The 27,917-nt window shown below is 39.6% G+C and overlaps 1 long non-coding RNA gene across 1 annotated transcript in view; it reads left to right on the top strand.

Annotated features, from left to right (window-relative positions):
* Nucleotides 1-17,481, top strand: part of LOC124596464 — a 34,746-nt gene extending 17,265 nt beyond the window's left edge. Inside the window, exons 2-4 of the long non-coding RNA XR_006978302.1 lie at nt 2,057-2,095; nt 11,438-11,565; nt 17,376-17,481. This is a non-coding gene — a long non-coding RNA (uncharacterized LOC124596464). The remainder of the gene's footprint in view (nt 1-2,056; nt 2,096-11,437; nt 11,566-17,375) is intronic.
* The last annotated feature ends 10,436 nt before the right edge of the window (nt 17,482-27,917 follow it).

Raw genomic sequence — 27,917 nt, 5'->3', positions numbered from 1 at the left:
CCACGAGCAATGCTGCAAAATGGTTCAAGTCTTACCTAACTAACAGGAAACAAAGGATACCATTCTGAAATACCTGTGGAGTAAGCAATCAGTCTTCATCTGATTGAGAATTAATTACATGTGGTGTTCCTCAAGGTTCCATCTTGGGTCTGTTGCTGTTTCTTGTATACATTAATGACCTCTTGTGTGTTACAAGCTAAGTTTTTTTTTATTTCCAAATGATAAAAACATTGCAAGTCAGGTACAGATTTAGAAATGGCTTTTAATCAAATTTTCATAACATTAATAAATGGTTTAAAGCCAATTCAGTGTCATTTAACTTACAAAAGACCCATTATATGCAGTTCAGAACCTGTAAGAGATTCCCCTCCAGCATGTGTATAAGATATGAAGACATCAAGATTGAAGAGGTTGACAGTGTTAAATTTCTGGAATTACAACTCAATAATAAATGCAGTTGGGAAGGGCTTACCACAGAATTACTGCAGCACCTAAACAAGTCTTTATTTGCAGAGATAATGATATCAGATGTAGGAGATATAAATATAAAAAGCTTGCATAATTTGCTTACTTTCATTCTGTTATGTCATACAGAATCATATTTTGGGGTAACTCGTCAAACTGAGCAAAAGTTTTTAGCATGCAAAAGTGTGTAATAAGACTCATTTGTGGTGTAAATTCAAGAACATCATGAAGAAACCTGTTCAAGAAACTTGGTATTCTAACCACTGCTTCACAGTATATTTCTTCCTCAATGTCTCTGTTTCCAACCAATATCTCTGTACATAGTATCAATACAAGAAATGAGAACAATCTACATAAAGACCTAAAATCACTGCTTTGATCCAAAAAGGAGTCCAGTATTTAGGAACACACATTTTCAGTAAATTACCAGGCAACCATCAAAAACTTGGTTTCAGATAAAGCACAGTTTAAACAGAGTTTGAAAGACTTTTTGAGAGGCAACTCCTTCCACTCCATAGATGAATACCTTAAAATCTGTTAGATTTCAGTTTTGACAGCACTTGGTCATAACAGTCAAGATTAGGTATTTTGCGTATGATAAATTTATTAAAAGTGCTTAACTATGTTTCATTCTGATAGTGTATTAATTCTGTAAATATTAACAGTTCCAGCTTACTGTAATGTGTTCTCACATATTGACGATCTCCTGATAACTGATCAGGTTAGTGAGTATTATATCCACATGTTTTATGTTTCGTAGGCTATACTTTCTGATTTGTTCCATACCAGTGAGAATCATCTCACTTTTGGGTCTGCGGAATGAAAACTGAGGCTAATCTACTCTACTCTACTCTACTCTACTCTACTCTTCTTCCCTTTCCTTCACCTCTCTTCCTCCCCCCTCTCCCTCCCCCTACCTCTTATATGCTGTACCCTCCTAAACATTTCATCTTGTGGTGCAGACACTGGATCATCTGTTGAAAGACCCGACTCACACTGTCCCATTACTGCACTTGGCCTTGTGTGTCTTTCCCTACCGCTCTCTCCACCACTATCTGCCATGGAAGCTGCTATTGATAATCAACAGTCACCCCTTCCCCCCTCCTTCCCTGTGTGTGTGTGTGTGTGTGTGTGTGTGTGTGTGTGTGTGTGTGTGTTTGTGTGTGTGTGTGTGTGTGTGTGTGTGTGTGTGTGTGAGAGACAGAGAGAGAGAGAGAGAGAGAGAGAGAGAGAGAGAGAGAGAGAGTGGGAGAGTACTTCCACTAGAGAAAGAGCGAGAGCTCGAAAGGTAGAAAATACTGTTTTCTGTTGCGTGTTTAAGTGTGCCACATACCAATCAGCCATTGGTGAATGGTTGCCTTTCTTTATTGGATGTGTTATTCCGTCCAGGAATTTCTGTTGTTGTTATTCACGAATTAGACGAATTTAAAATGCATAAAACAAGGCATGCCCTCTCCCTCACACTTTCCTTCTTCCTCTCTACTGTATTTATTTCTAAAGATGCTAAGTGTACGAACTGACTTGGTTTAATAGTTGCATAACACTGTATGTCCATATTAAATAATAAGAATGCTTCTATTCTTTTTTGCAGTAAAGGAAGAACTATTTCCAGATTTATCCACCATGAATGGTAAACTACTTTTCACTTGTACATTCTCATTACATAAGATTGCATTGGTGTAGGGTAATTAAGTGTATCCTCTAGTAAGTAACATTAACAGCCTATTTCTGTGCAGAAAAGTCGTTTGCATTGTCATGCATCCTGCAGTCTATTTCCAGTTTGTATTTTCTGTAGTACTTAATTTATTTTATTTATTTAATTCTTGGTTACCATCTGTGCATTTTCACTGCACCATCAACCTTCATGATGTCTTTTTTCCCATACATTTACTTATGTAGTATGTAAAATTTCACTAGCATGTATGTAGTGTCACCCATCCATACATCATTACAGAATCACAATTATAACTGCTGGCCATAATTAGTAACCTCATTTGAGGCAGTGAGAAGCCAAGGGGTATAAGTGACATTTTCGGAAAAAATGAGTTAGTGCAGAAATGGGTTCCTAATATTTTTAAAATTATGGTGGCCGAGAGGTACAAGTGTATCTCTGTCTGGTGCTGCGATCTGGTGGCAGAAAATTTAACTACTCGCAGAAATGGGTGTATTGTTTGGCGGGCAAGGGGTATGTGTGAAGCGGCAATAATGGTGGTGCATGTGTGTGAATGCAGTGCTACTGTTACAAAGTGAAGTTTGTTCTTTCATTGCATATAAGTGATAAAACAAACTTCATTTACTGTCTTTCATCAATAAATACGAATATTAATATTATTTTTATTGTAAATTGGACATAAAATATGAGAGAGAACAGTAACTATGTCATCTCCTGAAGGGGACTTTTCTGACAGCTCCAAAGGTGAGTAATTAAGTACACCATTAATATCATTGTCTCGTGTTTAAATAAAACACTTCAAAAATATGTATATTTTATATTTAAAGTGAAAAGCTGATATTTCGTATGAACCAGAGGTAGATAGTGTAGATACTGACTCCAGGGAGAACTCTAGTGATGAAGATAATTTTCTATAATTGATGATGCAATATGAGCAGCAAACTAAGTTACAGTTTGTAAAAATTTTCCTGGCAAAGTAGCTCCTTTCTCCTGATTGATAGTTCTCGGTGGAAGTCAGAGTGCATTGTGCTGTTATCTGCTTGCAGATGCTGCCAAACATAGTAAGCAACTGATTATAAGTGCTATGAAAGATTTATTCATTAATTCCACATTCATTAACACTACTCTGAACTACATTACTTTGACCGTGAATATCTGTATAATATTATGCTTTCATGGAGCATTGTTACTGCCATGCATCATTAATTTCTACCATAGTGAATTATTAATGTGAAGTTAACAGTACTACACAGAATTGTCTCCCCTCACCTTTCCTCACCCCACAGCCATGTTGGTGGATTTTCTTGTTCACATTTTCGCCGTACTGCCCAGAAAAGTTTTACAAGCTGTGTATTTACCATTAATTAACAAATAATGAGAAATCTAGACAACTTTCATTACCTGAAAAAGTAAAACTAGCCAGGTTAACGTACTGCTCTATGCTTCTTCATTTCAAACGAAAATGAGGGGTCTGATGAAAGTGAGGTAAGCAGTGGAGGGCACAAAGCTTCTAACAGAGTAAAGCATGTTGGGAGAAAAAAAACACAAATGACTCATTTATGGAAAATAGTAGTATCATCTACAAAACGTAATGAAGGCAAAGAATACGTGGATCGCAAAGGAAAGTTGCACAAAGAAAGAAAGGTAAGAGTGTACAATCACAACTGCCGATTCAAATGCAATCAAAACATCAGTCAGCAAACAAGACAGGAAGTATTTAATGAATACTGGAATCTTGGTAACTGGGACTTACAGACCTCCTTCTTATACTCTTCTGTTACTGTCAAAGAGCCAAGTAGCAGGAAAGGAACTGCTACAAAAAGAAAATCTATTAGTTGTCAACATTCTCTCCAGGGCAAAAGAGTTTGCAAAGAGTTCTTTTTGAGGACCCTATATGTGTCAGAGAGTAACAAATGTGGTACAAAAGAAAACCACTTCAACTACAAATATTTCACTTAAGGACAAGTGAGGCTATAAAACCCCTGGAAATAAGATTGATGAAGCTAAAGTAGGTTTTATAAAGGAACACATCAAAAGTTTTTCAAAGTACAGTAGCCACTATTCACGCCAAAAAGCACCTAATAAGAAGTATCTGGTAGGAAACCTCAACCTCAAGAATATGTATCAGCTTTATAAGGAGTTCTGTGAAGAAAAGGAAACAGAGCCAGTACGGGAAAGCTTTTACTGCCATGTTTTTAAGACACGCTTTAATCTTAGCTTCCACAGGCCATATACAGACACATGTGCTACATGTGACAAGCTGCAAAATACCATTGATCATGGATTGCTTGATGAAAAATGTGGTGCTCTTGTTGAAAAGGAACTCCATCTACAGAAAGCAGAAAGTGCTCGGAAACAAGTAGTGGATGCAAAAGATCTGGTTGCTAAAGAAGCTCGGCATTTGGCTGTATGTGTTAACTTACAGAAAATGCTCCCAACACCAGTTCCAACATGTTCACAAGCTTATTACTCTTGACAATTATGGACTTATAATTTGTGTGTACATGATTTGGGTACAGGAAAAGCCTTCATGTTTATGTGGCATGAGCTTCAAGAGGATGTCAAGAGATAATGTCTTGCCTACTGAAATTTATTAACAGTTTGCCGCCAACCATCATGCATCTCACTGCATTTAGTGACAATGCAGGAGGACAAAACAAAAGTCAACACACAGTGAAATTTTTGCTCTATATAGTCAACAACACTCACATTCAGACCATTGACCATAAGTTTCTACTTTCTGGCCACTCATTTAATGCTTGTGACAGAAACTCTGGAATTATTGACTGCAGTAGAAAAATTTCACGAAGGGGTATTTACGTTCCTAAAGACTGGATTGATGTAATCACCAAGGTGTCAAGACGTTTTGAGGTAGTGAAAATGGGTGACAAGGATTTTGTCACACTAGACGTGATTGAACCATTTTTTTCTAAAATGAACCATGGACATTGTTTTTCAAATCTACCTTCAATGAAGATTTTGAATTCTACCCCTACAATGTCAAAGCAAAAAGCATTGGAAGACATGTTCAGATAGTCAAAAGACTAACTCACAGAACAACTCTGCCTAAAATTAAGGAAAAAAAGTACAAAGACTTACTGAACCTTCTACCATATGTGCCTCGTGTGCATCACAATTTTTACACAGAACTAGGTTCTGCAGTCCATCCACAAGAGGAAAGAAATCTATTAATCCTGCAGAGGGAAACCACAAGAGAAACTAATAAGTGTCGGCCCTTGTCAGCAGCATGTGCAGCACACCATCAAGAACAGTCAATAACAGAGAGTGATAACTCGAAAGGTGAAAATGACAATATTTTTGACAGTGATTCAGATTAAGAATGCAATAATAGAAGAAAATTATGATAGTTATTTCCATTACTTTCCTTAATTTATTTTTTAAAATCAAAAGGAAAGATTAGGCATTTTCAGTTTTTCTATAATTTGCAAAGAAACTTTTTCTAAATTTTTTTCAACATTAATTATTACCGTATTTAATGTGCATTATGTATTATGACTCATAATATACTAAATAATTTGAAAACTCTTTTAATATTTCTTTGAGATCATTCCTTTCTAACTCTCACTTGGAAGCCAAGGGGTACAAGTGACACGTGTCATCAAATTATCAATGACAATTGTTAAATGACTAAATTTTTTGCTGTTGAAATATGAGGGAGATAAACATAAAACTATATCTTCAAATGATATGCAATAATGTTTTCTATATTTATGTCCTAGAATTAACTATTCAACTTTAACTTTAAACTTGATTGCACCAAAACTAACTTTTTGTCACTTGTACCCCTTGGCCTCTCACCCCCTCATTTGTCTTAAATTCTTCTGTACAGTTCTTCTCAGATTAGTCAGCTTTAGTTGCAGTTGTGTGCATTTTCTGGACAAAGTGATAAATTTGAGCATATGTGATGTCCATCTACAAGGCTAAGGCAGCCACTGGAATTGACATCAGTGGTGGTGGAACTTTTGTAAGACGGCTGTGATATGTTAAGGTTGTATGGATCACAAGTGACAGCCTTTTTTAACCCGTGTCATTCCAAATGACATTGGTTCACAATATAACCTCACCAAGAGGAACGGTGTCTGAGCACAGCTGCATTCATATCGAGCATTATTATACACTACTGGCCATTAAAATTGCTACACCAATAAGAAATGCAGATGATAAACGGGTATTCATGGGACAAATATATTATACTAGAACTGACATGTGATTACATTTTCACACAATGTGGGTGCATAGATCCTGAGAAATCAGTACCCAGATCAACCACCTCTGGCTGTAATAACGGCTTGATACGCCTGGGCATTGAGTGAAACAGAGCTTGGATGGCGTGTACAGGTACAGCTGCCCATACAGCTTCAACGCGATACCACAGTTCATCAAGAGTAGTGACTGGCATGCTGTGACGAGCCAGTTGCTCGGCCACCACTGACCAGACATTATCAATTGGTGAGAGATGTGGAGAATGTGCTGGTCAGGGCAGCAGTCGAACATTTTCTGTATCCAGAAAGGACTGTACAGGACCTGCAACACGCAGTCGTTTATTATCCTGCTGAAATGTAGGGTTTCGCAGGGTTCGAATGAAGGGTAGAGCCACAGGTCGTAACACATCTGAAATGTAACGTCCACTGTTCAAAGTGCCGTCAATGCGAACAAGAGGTGACCAAGACGTGTAACCAATGGCACCCCATACCATCATGCTGGGTGATACGCTAGTATGGCGATGACGAATATACGCTTCCAATGTGGGTTCACCGCGATGTCACCAAACACGGATGTGACCATCATGATGTTGTAAACAGAACCTGGATTCATCCGAAAAAATGATCGTTTTGCCATTCGTGCACCCAGGTTCGTTGTTGGGTACACCATCGCAGGAGATCCTGTCTGTGATGCAGCGTCAAGGGTAACCGCAGCCATGGTCTCCGAGCTGATAGTCTATGCTGCTGCAAACATCGTTGAACTGTTCGTGCAGATGGTTGTTGTCTTGCAAACACCCCATCTGTTGACTCAGGGATCGAGATGTGGCTGCACGATCCGTTACAGCCATGTGGATAAGATGCCTGTCATCTCGACTGCTAGTGGTAAGAGGCCATTGGGATCCAGCACGGCATTCCGTATTACCCTCCTGAACCCACCAATTCCATATTCTGCTAACAGTCATTGGATCTCGACCAACGCGAGCAGCAATGTCGCGATACAATAAACCGCAGTCGCAATAGGCTACAATCCAACCTTTATCAAAGTGGGAAACGTGATGGTACGCATTTCTCCTCCTTACACGAGGCATCACAACAACGTTTCACCAGGCAACGCCGGTCAACTGCTGTTTGTGTATGAGAAATCAGTTGGAAACTTTCCTCATGTCAGCACGTTGTAGGTGTCGCCACCGGCGCCAACCTTGTGTGAATTTTCTGAAAAGCTAATCATTTGCATATCACAGCATCATCTTCCTGTCAGTTAAATTTCGCGTCTGTAGCACATCAGCTTTGTGGTGTAGCAATTTTAATGGCCGGTAGTGTACATTGATGACAAAAATTATGAATAATTTGTGCAAGAAAGATAACAATATATATACATATATTGTATCTAATGATATCAATATAATGGAAGGAAACATTCCACGTGGGAAAAATTATATATAAAAACAAAGATGAGGTGACTTACCGAACAAAAGCGCTGGCAGGTCGATAGACGCACAAACAAACACAAACATACACACAAAATTCAAGCTTTCGCAACAAACTGTTGCCTCATCAGGAAAGAGGGAAGGAGAGGGGAAGACGAAAGGAAGTGGGTTTTAAAGGAGAGGGTAAGGAGTCATTCCAATCCCGGGAGCGGAAAGACTTACCTTAGGGGGAAAAAAGGACAGGTATACACTCGCACACACGCACATGTCCATCCACACATACAGACACAAGCAGACATCTTGTCTGCTTGTGTCTGTATGTGTGGATGGATATGTGCGTGTGTGCGAGTGTATACCTGTCCTTTTTTCCCCCTAAGGTAAGTCTTTCCGCTCCCGGGATTGGAATGACTCCTTACCCTCTCCCTTAAAACCCACTTCCTTTCGTCTTCCCCTCTCCTTCCCTCTTTCCTGATGAGGCAACAGTTTGTTGCGAAAGCTTGAATTTTGTGTGTATGTTTGTGTTTGTTTGTGTGTCTATCGACCTGCCAGTGCTTTTGTTCGGTATATTGTATCTAATGTGTACAAGAAAGCACAACAACAAAACTCAGTCAATAATGTGTGTAAATTCGTATATAATTAGGATAGATGAAAATAACAAAGCTTGTAAGGAAAAAAAATTAATTGAATGTTGTTTTGATAACATTGTGATTCACTCTGCATTGTACTTCATTTTGCTGGTTGCGTAGCAACTATTTGCCAGTCACAGAGGATAAAGTAAAATTCATATTAACAAGGGAAACGTAGGTTGCAGAATGCACACTACTAGAAGAGGTAGCGCTTGTCCAGTTGATTTTTCTGTGCTGGTTTGCTATATGATATTCCTGTGTGTGATGTTGTAATAAGTAAGATAATTCTATCATTGTAAATCGAGTAATAAAGTTAATCTGCATTATAGATCACATTGTAAACGATGTACCAGTGTTTTGGTCATTTTAGCATGTGTCCTATATCGGAGGTTTTGGTGCTATTGGGCGATGCGACATCGTTTCTTCATGTACTGTCTTCGCTTCTGCCAATATAATTCCTTACAAGGAGGAAAATGAATATTATCATACCATTGGTTACTGGTTGAGGAAAGGAGTGAGTGTTTTCTAATGATTGTAATGAAAGAATGAATTTTATTAGTCTTCATTGTCAAATCAGGAGGGAGCTGCTTATGATTTATAATACTGCACCTGCGACTTCTGCTGGTAATTAAGATGGTTTAGTATATTGTGAGAAAGAAAGTAATGAATGTAAAAACCATCTCAATGTGGATAGTAACAGAATAAGCTGTGACTAAGTGCCCTGTAAGTACTGATTATTAAAGTAATCTCTCTCTCTCTCTCTCTCTCTCTCTCTCTCTCTCTCTCTCTCTCTCTCTCTCACTCTATGTATGCCAGAGCACATTACAGCTAATAGGACAGCTAAGTCCACCATCACATCACAGCAAACGAGTAAGGAAAAATTATTACCATTGTAGGAACAATAATCCTTAATTGACTGCATACATCATAAATATTACAACTTTATTACTTTAGTTGTCAACACCATTGCTGCAGTGTTCCTGTCAGATCACCGAAGTTAAGCACTGTTGGGCTTGACTTGCATATGGATGGGTGACCACCTGCTCTTCCGAGTGCTACTGGCAGACGGGTTACACTCAGACCTTGTGAGGCAAATCAAGCAGCTACTGGATTGAGAAGTAGTGGCTCCAGTCACGAAAACTAATAACGGCCGGGAGAGCTGTGTGCTGACCTAATGGCCCTCCATATCCACATCCAGTGATGCCTATAGGCTGTGTGTGACACAGCAGTCGGTCAGTACTGTTAGGGTCTTCTGAGACCTGTTCGGATGAAGTTTAGTTTTAGTTAATTACATTAGTTAAACGTAACATCAAGGGAACAAAATACTCTCCAGCAAAAACAGCTAGATCTTATGAAAGCAAGGAGAACACATAAACAAAGGTACTGTTAACTCGTCCATCATATAGACACAAAGATAATCCACATTTCCAGTTAATTGTTGAACTGCTGGCCCCTTCATGGAGAGTGGGGCTCCTAGAATGAAAGGATATTTGTGTCAAATTATTCTACATGCTCCTGTACGAATTGGAGCTGCGCGCTGCTTTCAGTGAGTGCGGTTACTCGTTGAGAGGAGATGTGCATGTTGAAAAGTGTGTGTCTGCAGTGGCTGACTCCATTGATGATGACAGCGGGTGGGCAGTTGGAGCCAGTGACTTGGGGCTTGGGAGCCTCGTCAGTAGGAGAAGATCTAAGAGTGGACATTCTCTGATGGACAGGCTGCTGTTGTGCAGTGTCGTGTGATGGAAGCAGGTGTGCTAGTTTCACCCATTCAATGGAAACCCCACTTGGTGTGGCATTAATCATGAGGGTCATTGTGTGAATGTCTCTTTCTAAAATGTGAAAGAGGCCGCTGTAAGGCAGTTGCGAGGGTGCTCTAATGACATCCGTACAGTGCATGACAGGGTTTTGCCATACACAATTTCTGCTGCTGAAGTGACAGAATCAGTTTTGAAAGCAGTCCATAGCCAGTGTAATACCAGTGGCAATGTTCTCAACTGGGAAGACCTGTGACACATGAATACCAACTTGAGTGTGCTTGCTGGATGGTAGTTGGTGGAATGATGATCTGTGAACCCACATAAAGCAGCTAGTTCATTGAACAAAAAAGACTTAAATTGTCTGCCTTGATCTGTTGTCACATCTCTCAGGCATCAAAACCTGGCATTCCATGTTGTCCGAAAAGTTATTGCAACTTTCTCTGCAGAAATGTCCATAATAGGTGTGGTTCTGACCCAGCGGGTACACCTACAGATAGCCATGAGAGTTAATTTGAATCCTTGCATTGGGAGTAGTGGACCTGCGAGATCTATGTGGATGTGAGAAAAACAGCCTGTTGGTGTTCGAATGGAACCAAGAGGTTTTTCGATGTGCCATCTGAGATCGGCTGACTGACAAGGGAAGCGCATCTTAAGCCATAAATGACCATCATTTTGTATCCTTAGTCAGGCGTATCTGTTTGTTAACATACAAATAGTCATGTTGGCTCCAGATTGTGCGAGGTCTTGTATCACATCAAAAACTTGCTTTGAAGGAATGAATGAATGGTCGACGTCAGTTCTGTGAAATGTCACACCATTTGAGGAAGTTGCCCATACATACTTGTAGTTGCATTCCCATCGTTTGCTTCATAAGGAGCTCATGTAAGTCCTTGTCCTTTTCTTATGCCCTAGCCAGCTTTGTTAGATCCACTGTCTTGCAGAGAGTGTGTTGATTCCTGAGAAGTAGTTGACAATTACATTTTCAGTGCCTTAGAGGTGATGGAATTTGGTAGTAGAATCATGCAATGAATTCTAACTGGTAAAACTGCCTACAAGAGCAGGAATTGCGATGATTTTTAAATGCAAATGCATTGTGGTCTGTAAAGACAATGAAATGGTGTACTTCAGCTTGTGGTTGGAAATGTCTAATTGCTTTACAGGCTGCCAGCAGTTAATGGTCATAGACACTCCACTTAGTCTGCGTGTCAAACAATTGTGGGGGAAAAGAATCGAGAAGCTCTCATGACCCTTTTACCTTCTGTTGCAGCACAGCTCCTATAGATACCTGGCCAGCATCTACAATGACAGCTAGTGGTGCTGAAGACAGAGGATGAGCAAGGATAACTACATCTCGCAAGGAGGATTTCATTTTCTGGAAAGCAGACAATATTTCAGGTATCCACACAATGGGGTAGTTTCCTTGTGAAGTGTTGCTGGAAAGTGCTGCTGTGAGCAGTGCCTGGATGGCCACTTCTTGTGGTAGGTGGCACCTGTAGAAATATGCCATACCTGAGAAACAGCATAGTTGCTGATATGTTTCTGGCAGGGGAACAAATTGAAACAAGTCCACCTTAGATTGTAAAGGGTTAATACCTGCAGGAGCCGCCCAATGACTCAAAAAGTCCACTGCCTCTTTGCAGTGCATGTACTTGTTACTGTTATCTCCAATCCGTAATTGTAAAGCCTCTCCAGAATAGTCTGTAGCTGAATTTCGTACTCAGCAGCAAATGCAGAAAAAATTAACACCTCATCAAGGTACACAAAGCAGAAATCCTGGCTGTAGAGAACCTCATCAGCAGAACATTAATCTGTTTGTGTGGCATTCTTAATGCCAAATGGGATGTGAAAATATTCAAAGAGGCCTGAAGACTTGATTACTACTGTTTTTTTTTTTTTTGGACATCCTCTGGTGCTACCAGAATTTGATGATAGGCCTTCTAGAAGTCAATAACACTATATATTTGGGAGCCTGCCAAAGTGACCATAAAGTCATGCTAGTGTGGAATAGGATAGCAATTTGTTGTGGTTGGTGCATTCAGAATGTAACAGTCCCCACAGACAACATGAACCATCTTCATTTTTAACTAAATGGAGGCGTGACAACCCCCATAGCCTGCAATTCTTCAAACCCTTTCTTTGCAGCAGCATATTTAGTAGGAGTCAACCAATGTATGGGCTGGTGTTCTGTTGAACATGCTGAAGTTCTCTCATTAGGGGGAGTAGTTACTGCCAACCCTGAAGCACGTCATACAGTTATCATATGTCTGTGTACAATTTCAGTGTTCATTGTTCATGTGGAACACAGCACCTCATATGGACACAGTTATGTTGTTATAACAGTGGAGAAAATCTGCACCAAGTATGGGCTCAGCAGCGACAGAGATCAGGAAAGTCCATCAAAAGTTCTGTAAGAATCCTGAATTCACAACTGCATCTCCTTGGCCAAAAATAGGAATTCTCAAATTTTTCATTGTTGTGAGCTATGATTTGACAGATGAACAACTTGATGTTGCAGGTAGGACACTAACATCTGAGCCTGTGTCAATCAAATAAACTTGCTCATTCCATCTGCCGTTGACATACAGTCGACGTGATGTTGGAACACTGTGAAGAATGGAGTGTCCGTCTGCTGTGTTTGAGTCAGATACATTGCCAACAGGAGGGAGTACGCTGTTCTCACATGGCAGAGAATTGGCAGCACACTTTCTTCTAGTGGGGGTAGAACTGTGTGCAGCAGAGTGTAGACACTGTACAGTGAAGCATTCTGTCGTGCCTAACTCTGATCGCTGCCCCATGTGGGTAATCACATGGCTGTATGCATTTATGCACCAACTGTCTGAAGTGCGAATGATACCAACATAGTTTTGTATGCTGGCTAATGTTACCTTGTGCATTGCATTGTCTGGTAGGTTGAGGAATGCTGGAACTGGTTGGAGCTCCTCGAAGTTGCTGCTGAAGAGCATCAACACTGCAACATAGTGCACTCGTTTGTTTTGCAATTGAGAGCTGCTGCTCCTTAACGGTGTTGTTCTTAACCATACCCACAATGCCATGTTGTCAAGTTAGTGGGTCGTCCACTTGCATCATTCAATGACAGAGCACAATAAAATCGATCCACGATCACAAAATTGCAAGTAGAAAGGTGAGGAGGTACTGGAAATCACTGCACTTTTCACCACAAAAGGTAATAGGCTCATCCAAATCTGTTTGAGGGTGGTGTTGGAAACCTCATTTGTGGAAACCAGTGGTTGCAGGTGACGTCAGAAAGTGGAAAGTGCCTTGTCACCAATAATTGCACCTTGCCGCACTTTTCGAATGCAGATGTCTGTCTATTGTACACTCAGTGAAGTACACTGTTCTTGATGTTTACCCTCAGGATTCACGTTGTGTGCCGCATTTGATAATAACAGTAGAGTTTGTGAGTCCAATGCTCCAACAGTGAGGACAAATTGCATGATCATCTAATATGCCATACCTCTTGAAGGAAAGCTCAAGAAGCTGGAACCAAGGATCAGGTTGTCGCAGCAAACACGGCGATGCAGCGAATTTACTACACAGCATGGAAGATGCTATGCAGCTTGGTGGCGAACTGTCTATGAACAGCATACAACACAAAGTGCCCGGGACGTGCTCAGCAGTTAGCACCACTTATGAAGTAGTCTGAAGGTGCCCTGAAACACCTAATAAGTGTCTTGTAGGTGTAATGTCCACATTAGTAGGTGAACTGATCTCACTCTTCATTAACTTACCATCTGCAATTGTCGGGGACATCACCTGTGGGAACTATAATCTACAACTGAATACAGATATTGTAAATATTACTAGGGCTATCCACAAAGTACATTACGTTTTGGAATTAAAAATAAATAAAGTATTGAAAATTTTTTTAATTATATACAGATGAAAGCCACACTTAAATACTACTTTTCTACATGGTTGCCATTTAAATTAAGGCACTTATCGTAGCGATGGACGAGCTTGGAAAATTCTTCGTCGTAAAATTCGGCCACCTGCGCCTTCAACCACATAATGACTGTCTTTTGGGACAGAAAAGGTGTGATTTTTGTGGATTTCATGGAAAGAGGCACTACAATAAACTCTCAAAGGTATTGCCAAACTGTGCACAACCTCAGAAGAGCGATACAAAACAAGCGCAGGGGAAAGTTGGGCTCAAAGATCTTGCTGATTCACGACAACGCCCGGGCCCACATGGCAAATGCCACTCGTGAAGTTCTCGAATCTTAAGTGGGAGTTGTTTCCTCATCCGCCATACAGTCCCGACCCGGCACTGAGCGACTTCCACTTATTCCCAGCAATGAAGAAGTGGTTGGCTATGCAGCGTTTTGATGACGACACACAGCTTCAAGAAGAGGTAACCACATGGTTGAAGGCGCAGGTGGCCGAATTTTATGCCGAAGGAATTTCCAAGTTCGTCCATCGCTACGATAAGTGCCTTAATTTAAATGGCAACTATGTAGAAAAGTAGTATTTAAGTGTGGCTTTCATCTGCATATAATAAAAAACTTTTCCAATTCTTTATTTATTTTTAATTCCAAAACGTAATGTACTAGGAGGATAGCCCTCAAATAACTTTGTTACTTTAGTTAAACGCAAAAATCAGAGAAACAAAGTAATCTCCAACGTAAGCAGAAGTAGTAGTATACAGTTAAATGGATTGAAGTCATCCAGTCACCCTTAATTGGCTGTGTTGGACAAATCACATCCAGAGATAGATAGATGGATAGATAGATAGATAGAGAGAGAGAGAGAGAGAGAGAGAGAGAGAGAGAGAGAGTTGGTTAATAAGTTGGGAATGAGCTATTCAAGCTGTCACATTTGTTGATACCAGAGGCCAAAGAATGACTCCATCTTCAATGTATGTTGCATATAATGCCCTTCCATACTAATCTAGTTGCACAGTGTTATAAGGATTTGCATAAATAATACAAATGTAATTTAACAGGTATGAGATATCCTCCATAATTGTCTTAATAAGTTTTAATCAATTGCTTTCAATATTAATCAGTTTTCCATTATCTCCTAGTAAGTTTTTGTGCCATAAGTACAATGGACATGAGCATGAATTTTTGTGGGAACAGTAAATTGCTTTACCACATTTGGCACTATTAGAAATAACATGTGTGAACTAATTTAACCTATCACTCCACCAGTATTAGCATATGTGACTAATACTCTGTCTTAATAGGAAGGCAGTTATTCATCTGACAGTCAAACCATGGTACAAAGTCTGGCCAGAGTAAATTCTGGGACTAAAATGGATGTGGACAATAGAGTGTTCTAACTATAGTGAAACTAAATGAAGTGAGTCATGATAACTTTCACATTCAAATAAAATTTATTGGGCTGAATTTCCCATACTGATGCGAAAAGTTGAAGTGGCAGTGAAAAGATTAATTGGTGTGTTTTGCTACTTCCATTCCTTCATATGCCCCTCCTTTATCCATGTCAATCTGTATGATTCTTTCTACTCCTCTTTCTTCCAGTAAAGGAAGAATTGGGGATCAGAATACCTCCACCTTCTTTCACGAGCATATAAGGTAAACATTGTTTGTACTCTTCGACAATGAAAGCACAGTGTAGAACCCATGTACTTAAATGGTTCTTTAATTGATGTGGGCTTCACTTAAATTGTTTGATCTGCATTACTTACCAAACGGGAAAGCGCTGGTAGATAGACACAATAAAAGAACACACAAACACACACACAAAGTTTCAAGCTTTCGCAACCAACGGTTGCTTCGTTAGGAAAGAGGGAAGGAGAGGGAAAGATGAAAGGATGTGGGTTTTAAGGGAGAGGGTAAGGAGTCATTCCAATCACGGGAGCGGAAAGACTTACCTTAGGCGGAAAAAGGGACAGGGGTGGCCAAATCATTTGCTTGAACTGTCCACATTTTTCCAGTCATCTAGAGCACAACCAATATGGTCACAAGCCCAGGAGAGGCACTAAAGACGATGTCATGCTGTTAGCAAAGGCACTAGCATCAGTCATCTGCTGCCACAGCCCTTTAATGCCCAATTTCACTGCTCTATCCTAATGTATATGTACTTCATATGGCCCAGATTGGTTTCTACAGTTCTTTCATGCAGTGTTGCTTGTCTGTTACCAGTGATAACACTATGCAAATGCCCCTGCTCTCGCTTGTTAAGTGTTGTCCATGGTGAGAGATAATGCCTGAATTTCGATATTCTGAGCACTTTCTTTATACTACGTATTTCAAGAAATTGAATTCTCTAATTATTTCCAAAATGGAATGTCCCATGTGTCTAGCTCCAACCACCATTCCACATTAAAAGTCTATTGATTCCCATCGTACAGCCATAATCATGTTGGAAACCGTGAATCACCTGAGTGTAAATGACAGCTGCACCAACGCACTGGCCTTTTATAACTTGTCTATGTGATTCTACCGCCATCTGTATAAGAGCGTATCACTATCCCATAACTTATTTCACTTCAGTGCATATCTGTTGGGGCTTCTCACCCTCGGTATGTGCCCATTTCCCTAGAGGGAAGAAGGTACTCTTTTCGCAAAACATTATTGAGAGAGTTTAGAGAACTGACATTTATGATTGTAAAATATTCAGCTATCACAGTGCATATCTCGTGTAAGGGTCACCAACATTGTCTCGGCAGGTGTGTGGACACAGAGGTTAAAGAAGTGTCCTGCATGCCTAATTGTGTTGTGCACTGGTGTCACCTGAGTTGCTGCTTGCATATTAAGAGCTATCCCACCACTTTTCTGCAAAGTTATGCAGGTTAGAGTGACTCTCAAGTCTGCGGAATAGGAAATGTGTACATAATGTGTTTCTCAGAATGCATAACAATTATCTGTCTTGCACTTCTATGCATTACATTTCAAACTCACCCCTCCAAAAATAGTTGCTTTGATTACATTCCAAGAATCATGTGCAAAACATAATTTTTCACTCAACTATGCAGCTCAGGATAGGAGTATCTCTATATGAGAAAGCTTTTTAAATGTTCTCTCTATCATTGTATCTGATAACGTGAATTGTGCATATTTCTGTGACCTTTGTGAAAAGTTGAGGAGGAATGAAAAACAAACTTTGATCTTAAGCTAATCTTGTATTTAAATAAGAGTATGAGTTTGCTATAATTGCATCCGAATTAAGGTTGTGATTGTAAATACAGTATATCATTATTTTCTTCTTGTATTTAACAGTTATAGATGTCACTAAAGGTGGTGGTGGTGGTGATGAGGATGATAATGACAATGATGATGATCAAATGGGTATAACATCACCATCACTGGAAGAAGCCAACATCTCTACTATTGATAGTAAGTTCATATTCCTATTGAAATTAAAGTGTTTAAAAACTTGTTATTGATAGCATTCAATTTAATATTGTGTTTGTAAATTTAATATTTCATTAATTTGTTCTTTTTGTTAACAGTTTTAGATCTCACATAGGATAGCGTTGAATTTAAACAGATGTGAAACACATTCTGCATTGTTCCTAAGTTTCAGTTACACTGCCAGCAGGAAGACTTAGGGGCTTGGGGTAGTTACTAATAATACTCAGATACATTGACTGCAAACTAAACATCATAAATCAATATCTGTTGCAGTAACTTATGTTTTTCTTCCTTAAGCATACTGAAAACTTCAAAACTCATTCACTGGATACAGTTCACTGTTTTGGAGCATCTCCACTAGTTATATTGTAAACGTTATGATTCGGCACTACATCTTTTGACCATTATAAACTGAAGAAAGAACACTTTCAGTGGCATCATCACTAAAACATAGAACCCGAATGAAAATACGACGACACAGCATTCACTGCAAATTGCAAACAATCACAGAGAGACTTCCTAAGTGATGAATAACATAAAGTTCCAAATCAAGAAAGTCTACTGTGCAAGAAAACCATATGCAGTAACTGATAAAGTGTGCTCTGAATGCTGTGAAGAAAAAGAGACCAGTGAATGTGTGCAGTACTTCGTGAGATTGTAGAGAGTTCATGTAATTGCACTTTGATAATTCCCATAAAAATATTCTGTGATTGGATAAAGGAGGTGTCAGTGTGAAACAGGCACTAAATTAAGACCAAACTGCAAAAACATGAGGAACTCTGCAAGGACTGTGCCCTTCATTCAGTTGGGTGTACTTCAGATTTTTATTTTAAATCATCTCTTTCTTAGGGATACTGCAAATAGAAACTTTCATTCATCAGGATTTTTTGCTTGTGCACATAATTTACTGCTGACTATGTAAGTAAATGTAGTGTGCAGATATCCTCACTTCTTATGAGCAACAGTTGTGATTAAGCTATACCTATTTCACTCTCTCCTACAAGATAGCATCCAATATGCTATGAATAGGAGTGCCTATCCTGTTACACTGCCTCATGTTTCCTTCAAGAAGAAGCAGAGAATGGAATCACAAAACATCTAACACTTCATAAGAAACACCTGTCAATATGGTGAGCTCTTGGGTTAAGGGAAGAAAGATAGAACAACTGAGTAGAAGTGCAAATAAATTTTTGCCAGTATGAATCTTGTTGTGAATTGGAAAAATGCTATGGAATGGCATGACATATTCCTTTTCAAATGAAATTATTGTTTTTCTAGTTCTGTTAGTGAGTGAGTGCTATGTCAAATGACAGTTACATTCACTACCAGTTAATAATTTTCCCTCCATTGCCATTTAATAATTTTTTGGTATTGTAAAGACAATGTGTGTACTGTTGGAGTAATTAAATGCAAGCTTCTGCCTATGTGATCAAAGATAAAATTTGGCATAGCTCTTGGATATGTAACACTTCTGGCAAATTGACTAAACCAATTACTGCTACTTTCTGTATGCATTTGAATGTAACAAGGCATTCTATAGGTAGACAAATGATTAATTAAAGATCCATATATCATCACTGTGATGATTCAGATTATTTTTTGTTTATTTGTAGGAAATCACAAATAAAATTTCCATGACAGGTTTACAATGTAGTACTGATAAACAAAAAAGTTAAATTTGTCCTGTGTAGCTGGAATACATATTTATACTGTAATTTAGTGAAGTGTATACTGGCATTCTTGTGGCTGCAATTTCTCATAAAATAAATAGTTGCTGTAAATAATAGCAGTGAACAGAGCTTTGCTTCACACTTTTTCTCACCAGTTTAGTAGCATTTTTGTAAGTGTAATGAATTTTTGTGTACCACAATTCGAAAATAGTGTTGTTGGATATTATATGACACATTCAACATTGTTCACTTTGCAGTTAGATAATTTTGTACTGTTTCCAAAATATACATCATGATTAATTTCAAAACAATCTCTCTTGTAAATGGCATCAATGCTGAATAATTTGACGTAATGAACATAATCCTCAGTTCGTGAGTACTAATGATTCAATGATGATGACATACGAGGTGGTTCGAAAAGTTCTCAGAACAGAATAGAAAAAAATCACTGAAACTTTTTTTGTTTTTCATTGAAGTCTCCTTGTACATTAATGCACTTGGTCCAACAATGTTCCAGTGCCTTGATCCTATCTCGAAAATTAGTTTCCTCCTGGCCTGCAAAATAGTTATCAACTCTGGCTATCAGTTCTTCATTTCAAGTGATTCTTCATCCTCCAAGAAAGATTTTTAGTTTTGGGGATAGATAGAAGTCTGATGGAGCCATATCAGGTGAATAATGTGGGTGTGGCAACAACTCATACCTTAGTTCGTATAATTTTGCCATATCAATGGCACAAGTGTGCAGGCGTGCATTGTCTTGATGGAAGATGACTTTCTTCCTTGCTAAACCTGGCCTTTTTTTTCTGTGCATATCCTTTGTTGCAATTTGTCCAAGAGTTTAGCATAGTATTCTCCAGTAATTGTTTGCCCTGTGGGAGATAATCTACAAACAGAATCCCCTTCGCATCCCAGAACACTGATGCCATTATACTTGCTTTCTTTGGTGGCGGAGAATCAGCATGTTTTTCCCTGCTTTAACTGTGATTTTGTCTCTGGGGTGTAGTAGTGCATCTGTGGTCACAAACCTGTGCAAAACTCTTGTCTAAACTCTTGTCTAAAATGGGCCAAACATTGTTCCGACATGTCCATTCTCATGTGTTTTTAATCCAGCATCAAGAGTCGCATCACCCATCTTGCAGATAATTTTTTCATTTCTAATTCTTCAGTTAAAATGTTATATACCTTTTCAGATGACATCTGGCAAGTGTGAGCAATTTCACGCACTTTCAATCGGCGATCCTCCATGACCATTTTGTGCTATTTTGCAATGATTTCTGGATTAATGACACATCTTGGCTGACCACTGTGGATCATCATCTGAGCTCTCCTGAACTGCTCGCATACATTTCTTTACGAAGTACTTAATCATTGCTCGAATCTCTGTTTTTTCTGTCTTCACACATTACTACACAGGAACAACAACAGAGCCATGTCACTGCCACAGCTCTCTTGAAAGAGCACTGATGTGGCACGTGTTTACAGGCAACAGTCCAATGAATGTCACATGAACAACTCGTTACACTAGTGCTGACCTCTCGTGGTGATTCCGAGAAGTTTCCAAACCATCCTCATAGTTCAGTGTTGTGGCAATTGCATTAATTCTGCAGCTAATTGTAAAACAAGTGATACCATCTGCTGTGTAGCTGAAATAACAGCCACTGCACAGTTTCTGCATGTTACAGTTAGTTAAGTAATCAGCTGATTGTTAAGCTACTTACACTGTTCGGAAGTACGCTGACTGTTAGTTATTAGAATAAATAGGTGTTCTACATAACACAGATGCCAAAACAAATGTTTGCAATTCACATGTATTTTGTCTCATTAAATAAATAAATTAATTAATTAAACATAAAAATAAGACGTATGCCATCCAGTGGATTACACTTCATTGTGCTTTCAGCAAGATGAGGCAGTGCAAAGGTTCCACCATCTAGATACATGTTTTTACCTTCAACTTGCAGAACTCCCCACTTCTTCCAGAAGTTCTTCCTGAAAAGTGTTTTTTTACAAAGAACAACTATTTGACTCTTCTGGAAGATTATTTGATTTTATATGCCAGGTTACAAAAAGACTTGAATTTACAACTCAGTCTGCAACTTATTAGTAATACAAGCATGACTGAACTGTTCTAAGTTTATTGACAGACTCCTGCTGTACTTCATTCAACACTCTTAGGTCAGCATTAACCATTGTCATGGAATTTCATGATGGAAAGGCTCCATTGTGTGACGCATGGTGCTGAAGACTCTGTGACTGCTTGTAATGGTAAGGTTTCATCTTAAGATGGTCTCAACAACATCTCTAACAAAAAGTTCAAACCTAATGAACCCAGAATCAGTTCAATACTCTGAGGTTGCCTACAATGTAGCTATGATTTCTCAGTTGTATCAACCATTATGGGGCAGGCATTTTGCGAACTCCCGATTTATTAATTCGCATCCTTGTATCCTCACATCAGCCACCTCTATAATTGCTTAATCATGGTAATTATTGACCAATTTATTGTAATTTCTAAAGCATAATTATATTGTCATCCATATAGTCCAGTAAATGCATCCATCTTGAAATAAAATCTTATAAGCTTCTGACATAACAGAGAAGCAATGTTTTAAAATGGTAACTTATCACAATTTTATGTGTCCTTACTCAGCGACTTAAGTTCAGGTTTATTGGAGTCAGTAGTTGAACATCCTCAATCATGCCATGTATGTACTAACAGTCATCAACATACCATCTTAACCACGTCATATTTGGTGGGTTGTCTTATTATGATTCACTTTCCAGCTATATTTATAAGCAATTACATTCAGAATGTGTAGTGTCATCATTAGTGCCATACATGTGCTTACCAATAGTGTGGTAGTCCCTTAACTTTACTTCAGCTGTATCTTTTCGATTAATGCTATAATATACCGTATTATACCACATTATACTATCCTATCTAACTATTGTCTGAAGTTCCTTGTGGGGGCACTACATCAAACTACCTGTGATAATGGGTTTGACAAACAGAAAAGGGAAGGGCTTGTGCAATGGAGCTATTGAATCGTAGAAAGAGGGAAGATATACTGGTATCCCAGCAGGGGATGTGAGAAAGGAAAAAAAGATTAGGAATATTGGGATCAAGAAGGCAGCCCCAAAACATTAATACTCTTCCTGCCCCCTCCCCGTCTCCAACCCCCCACCCCCACCATCATGGACATTCTCCTTGAGGGTACTTTACTAGAGGGTGGAAGAATACTGATGACTATCAATTCTACAGAATGGAAACAACCAGCTTCACCCCCACAGGCCCGAAAAGGTTGGTCCTATGACCCTGCTGCTCTGGAGAGTCTGTAGAGAGTATAGTGGTTCAATCAAAAGTTTCTGACAGCTTAACACTAGTTTCATGCGCATTTTTTATGGTTAAATTTGTGACCACTCCAGTACAAACATGCCTCTTACAGTTTATGGCCCTACACAAGTCTTAGACCTCTGGAAGCTGTAAGTCCCAATAATTCTCTCTCCTTCTCTTCATCTTTGAATCCTAGTTTCAACCAGAAAGAGTTTTTATGTTGTAATAAACAACTTTGTCTTCCTCCCTGGAGTTCTCAGGTGCACCTTATAAGGTGGTACCCCTCAGCTAATGGAACTATTTTCACAGATAGTTATAGTACATTAGATTTTTAACTGCTGTCATCCACTACAGGTGCATACCACTCATTGTCATCCCACCAGAACCTCATTTATTTTGATCCAACAGTTCCTGTACCCTCTTTACCAGAAATTCTAACCTAATCTATGTTCCTGAGGTTTATTTCTTATGGAAGACCACAAACCTTCTGTACTGTACGTAACTTTCTCTTTTATTGGTACTAGGTCAATTAGAACCACGGCTTTTGGATGTGGCATCTTTGAAATTATATATTTCTCTTAATAGAAGTGATAGAACTCACTTTTTAGCGTATGGGTGCACAATCTCTGCTTGTGAATGTTAGCTAAAATCAGATCACCTATCCTATATCCTATATGGTGTTTGCATATCCTTTCCCCTTCTTTTGTTTCTCTTCTCCCCTTCTCTGATTAAGGACGCCCTGATATCCTCCTTTGTAACTGTCTGAATACACTAATTTTCTGGGGCCCATTCAGTGTGTTTTAGCATAGTTCTCCTTCCAATGGTCTTTCTATTACTTCTGGAGGAAAAATTTGCGTCTGGTTATTAACTTTTTAAATTCTTCCACTAATTCTGCCCATCTACAATGCTTGTTCTCACATTATGTCCTACACAGTCTACCTAATTGAAGCGTAATAAGGAGTGATGGGGGTTTGAATATAAAACCATGGGGCTAAACTTCACTAGCACCTCTGATAGTATAGGTTTATTAGTTGTTCCTGTGACTCCTATTATTTTCACTCCACATACTGGAAACATCAGGAAAAGCTGTACAATATTATGCTGTTCTAGTACTGATTTATTACATATATGTCACATCCTGAATCTAAAATAATATTAACTGGCACAGTTAAAACACACCTACATAAAGCTTTCAGCCACAACCTTCATCAGCAAAACACACACACACACACACACACACACACACACACACAAAAGTAAGCACACCTCATGTCCAGAGATGCTGGAGTTGGCAGTCATGTGTGTACGTGTGTGTGTGTGTGTGTGTGTGTGTGTGTGTGTGTGTGTGTGTGTGTGAACTGATGAAGGCTGTGGCTGAAAGCTTTATGTATGTTTGTAAGTATGTTTTAATTGTTCGTGTCAGCAATTTGACGTGCCTTCTGTACGGTAAGTAGCACTCTGTCTTTTCCTATGTTGTTGATATTCCTACCTGGAGTTTCCATTATTTGATAATATTAACTGGTATGTTTTCTATTTTTCCAGTGTCTTTTGATGTAATATATCTCCTAATTGGTTGTCCTGGTCCTTCCAGCAAGTCTTCTGTCATACAAGCTCCATCGTTATACCTTTAATATTTGCCACCATATGCCAGGTGGCTCCTTAGTATATGCTCTGTATATGCTCTTGGGGACTGAGCTTCTCCCTGGAAGCTTGTTAGTTTTCCCACTCTGTATTACTAGAAGTGTTAGTAATTGCCCTCTATTGTTGCCATTGTTAATCCTTTTCTGTCTTCCCCTGTTTCTCTGCTGCTCACTGTTCTCATTTCTAGTACTCCTTCGTCCTGCATTCCCACTATTACTATTTCTATTAGAATTGGTATTGTGTGTGTTCTATTGATGATCTATCATATCTGTTTGATCCAGGTATTCTAACAAACTATTTATTTTCTTCCAGTTGCATCCGACAGTTTACCTCGCACTCTTTGGCTAAGTATTTGGCTTTATTCTTTTGCTACTCGACAGAGTCTGTGTAGCCTTTCCAGTCATTACTGTTGTAACTTTTTGCCCCTAATAGTTCTACACTACTGACCATTAAAATTGCTACACCATGGAGATGATGTGCTACAGACGCAAAATTTAACCAACAGGAAGAAGATGCTGTGATATGCAAATGATTAGCTTTTCAGAGCATTCACACAAGGTTGGCACTGGTGGTGACACCTACAACGTGCTGACATGAGGAAAGTTTCCAACTGATTTCTCATACACAAACAGCAGTTGACTGGCGTTGCCTGGTGAAAAGTTGTTGTCATGCCTCGTGTAAGGAGGAGAAATGTGTACCATCACGTTTCCGACTTTTATAAAGGTCGGATTGTAGCCTATCGTGATTGCGGTTTATCGTATTATGACATTGCTGTTCGCGTTGGTCGAGATCCAATGACTGTTAGCAGAATATGGAATTGGTGGGTTCAGGAGGGTAATACGGAATGCCGTGCTGGATCCCAACGGCTTCGTATCACTAGCAGTCGAGATGACAGGCATCTTATCCACATGGCTGTAACGGATCGTGCTGCCACGTCTCGATCCATGAGTCAACAGATGGGGACATTTGCAAGACAACAACCATCTGCACAAATAGTTCGACGATGTTTGCAGCTGCATGGACTATCAACTCGGAGACCATGGCTGCGGTTACCCTTGACGCTGCATCACAGACAGGGCACCTGTGATGCTGCACTCAACGATGAACCTGTGTGCACAAATGGCAAAACGTCATTTTTACGGATGAATCCAGGTTCTGTTTACAGCATCATGATGATCGCATCCGTGTTTGGCGAAATCGCGATGAACGCTCATTGGAAGCGTGTATTCATAATCGCCATACTGGCGTATCACCCGGCGTCATGGTATGGGGTGCCATTGGTTACACGTCTCGGTCACCTCTTGTTCGCTATTGACGGCACTTTGAACAGTGGACGTTATATTTCAGACGTATTAAGACCCGTGGCTCCGCCCTTCATTCGATACCTGCGAAACCCTACATTTCAGCAGGATAATGCACGACCACATGTTGCAGGTCCTGTACGGGCCTTTCTGGATACAGAAAATGTTCGACTGCTGCCCTATCCAGCACATTCTCCAGATCTCTCACCAACTGAAAACTTCTGGTCAATCATGGCCGTGCAACTGGCTCGTCACAATACGCCATTCACTACTCTTGATGAACTGTGGTATTGTGTTGACGCCGCATGGGCAGCTGTACCCATACACGCCATCCACGATCTGTTTGACTCAATCCCCGGGTGTATGAATGCCGTTATTGCGGCCAGAGGTGGTTGTTCTGTGTACTGATTTCTCGGGATCTAAGCACCTAAATTGCGTGAAAATGTAATCACAAGTCAGTTCTAGTATAATATATTTGTCCAGTGAATACCCGTTTATCGTCTGCATTTCTTCTTGGTGTAGCAATTTTAATGACCAGTAGTGTATATGAATTTTTTTTCTATTTGAATTTTTTTTCAGACATGTCTGGAAGAACAGATACCACATACATACAGGGTGTCCCAAAAAGAATGACCAGAATTTAACTTGTAATAATATTGAGACAAATGTCACTAGGTAACTGAAACAATGCTAGATGTAATAGGCATGATCTAGAGTTTCAGAAAAAATCCGCTACATGTCACTACGAATGCTGACGTAGAGCGTGCAGCCAGTCTTGCGCAATATGGCGTCCGCGCAACAGAAGGTGTATTTTGTTATTGCATTTAGTCGTACTCAATCAGTGAATGCAGTTCAGTTGGCGTTTCATATTCAATTTCGTGCTAAACCACCATCACCAAAGAACATTCGACGGTGGTATAACAGTTTGAAGAAACAGGGTGCCTCTGTAAAGGCAAAAGTCCTGGCTGGCCACGCATTTCTGACCAAACAGTGGAACAAATATGACAAGCATTTGAGTGGAACCCCTGCAAGTCCACGTGTTGAGCTAGCCGAGAACTTGCGTTACTGCGCATGACAGCGAGCAGCGTGGCATGTGTTACGGCATCGTTTAGCCCCCAAACCATACTGATTACAACTGGTACAAGCTCTTCGAGATACTGACAAAGTGAAGCAAGTGGACTTCAGCAATGCTATTCTAGAGGACATGGAAGATGACACCTTTATGTCACGGTTGATATTCAGCGATGAGACAACTTTCCGTATTAGCAGTAAGGTTCACCATCATAATGTGCGTGTATGGGGGCTCGAAAATTCTCATGAAACAATTGTAAATGAACATGATTCACAAAAAGTGAATGTTTTTTGTGCTGTTTTGCAAAGCAAGGTTTATGGACCCTACTTTTTTGAGGGAGAAACTGTAACAGAACAATCGTATCTTGCAATGGTACGGAACTGGTTATTCCCACAACTTGACTCTGACAATTTCATCTATTAGCATGATGGAGCACTACCGCACTGGCACAACATGTGCAGTTTCCTCAATTCCAACGTGCCTCAACGTTGGATAGGGCGTACAGGATCATGAGACCAGGCTGTACACTCTTGGCCTCCTAGGTCCCCTGACTTAACACCATGGGATTTATTCCTGTGGGGATATGTTAAACAATGTGTTTATGTTCCTCCTTTACCTCATGACATTGATGAATGAAAAACCAGAATAACAGCTGCTGTAGCTTCAGTGACAGAAGACAACTTACGCTCAGTTGGGGATGAATTCAGCTACCGGCTAGATGTCATCCATGCAGCCAATTGAGGACATATTGAACATTTATGATGGTCTTTATAAACTTCTGTCTTTTCTGAGTAATTTAGTATGCAATTTGTTGGTGTTAAGTGTTCTTCCTAATAAATAATTCTATTTAAAATCGGGTCATTCTTTTGGGACACCCTGTATAATTCAGACAAGGACAGCCAATGATATATTCAGTGTGGATGCATACTAGGCCTGAACTCTTACAGGAATCGATAAAATGCCACAAGTAAAGAGGATAATGGGCAAGGGGCACTATATTAGTAGTATGTGAATAAATTGGGAATTTGAGTCTTATGGGAGGCATGCTAGGGTAATCCATGCAGTTGCGATGACCACTGTGTCCGGATGATGGTGAGGACATGGCATCTGCCTTGTAAGCAGGGGGCCCAGATTTGAATCCTAATCAGGCACAAATTTCCAACTTTCCCCATCGATTTAATCAATGCCCACTTTCAGCCAAAGCCTGTAATTCATTTGTGTCTTAATCTGTATACGTTTTGAAGTCTTTTTCTCTGCGTTCCCCATTGTGCCGCTTCTCCTGTAAGACGATTCACTACAAACATAATCTTATGAAGGTCAGGCCAGCTGTTATGTAGCATTCCCTGAAAGGCTTTCAAAAATAATATCATGTCTAAATCACTTGATGAA

This window comes from Schistocerca americana, chromosome 2 (genome assembly GCF_021461395.2).
Source record: "Schistocerca americana isolate TAMUIC-IGC-003095 chromosome 2, iqSchAmer2.1, whole genome shotgun sequence".
In the NCBI taxonomy this organism is placed as follows: Eukaryota; Metazoa; Arthropoda; class Insecta; order Orthoptera; family Acrididae; genus Schistocerca; species Schistocerca americana.
The sequence above is the reverse complement of the archived record's forward strand: the minus strand, read 5'-3'. Positions and strand labels throughout refer to the sequence as shown.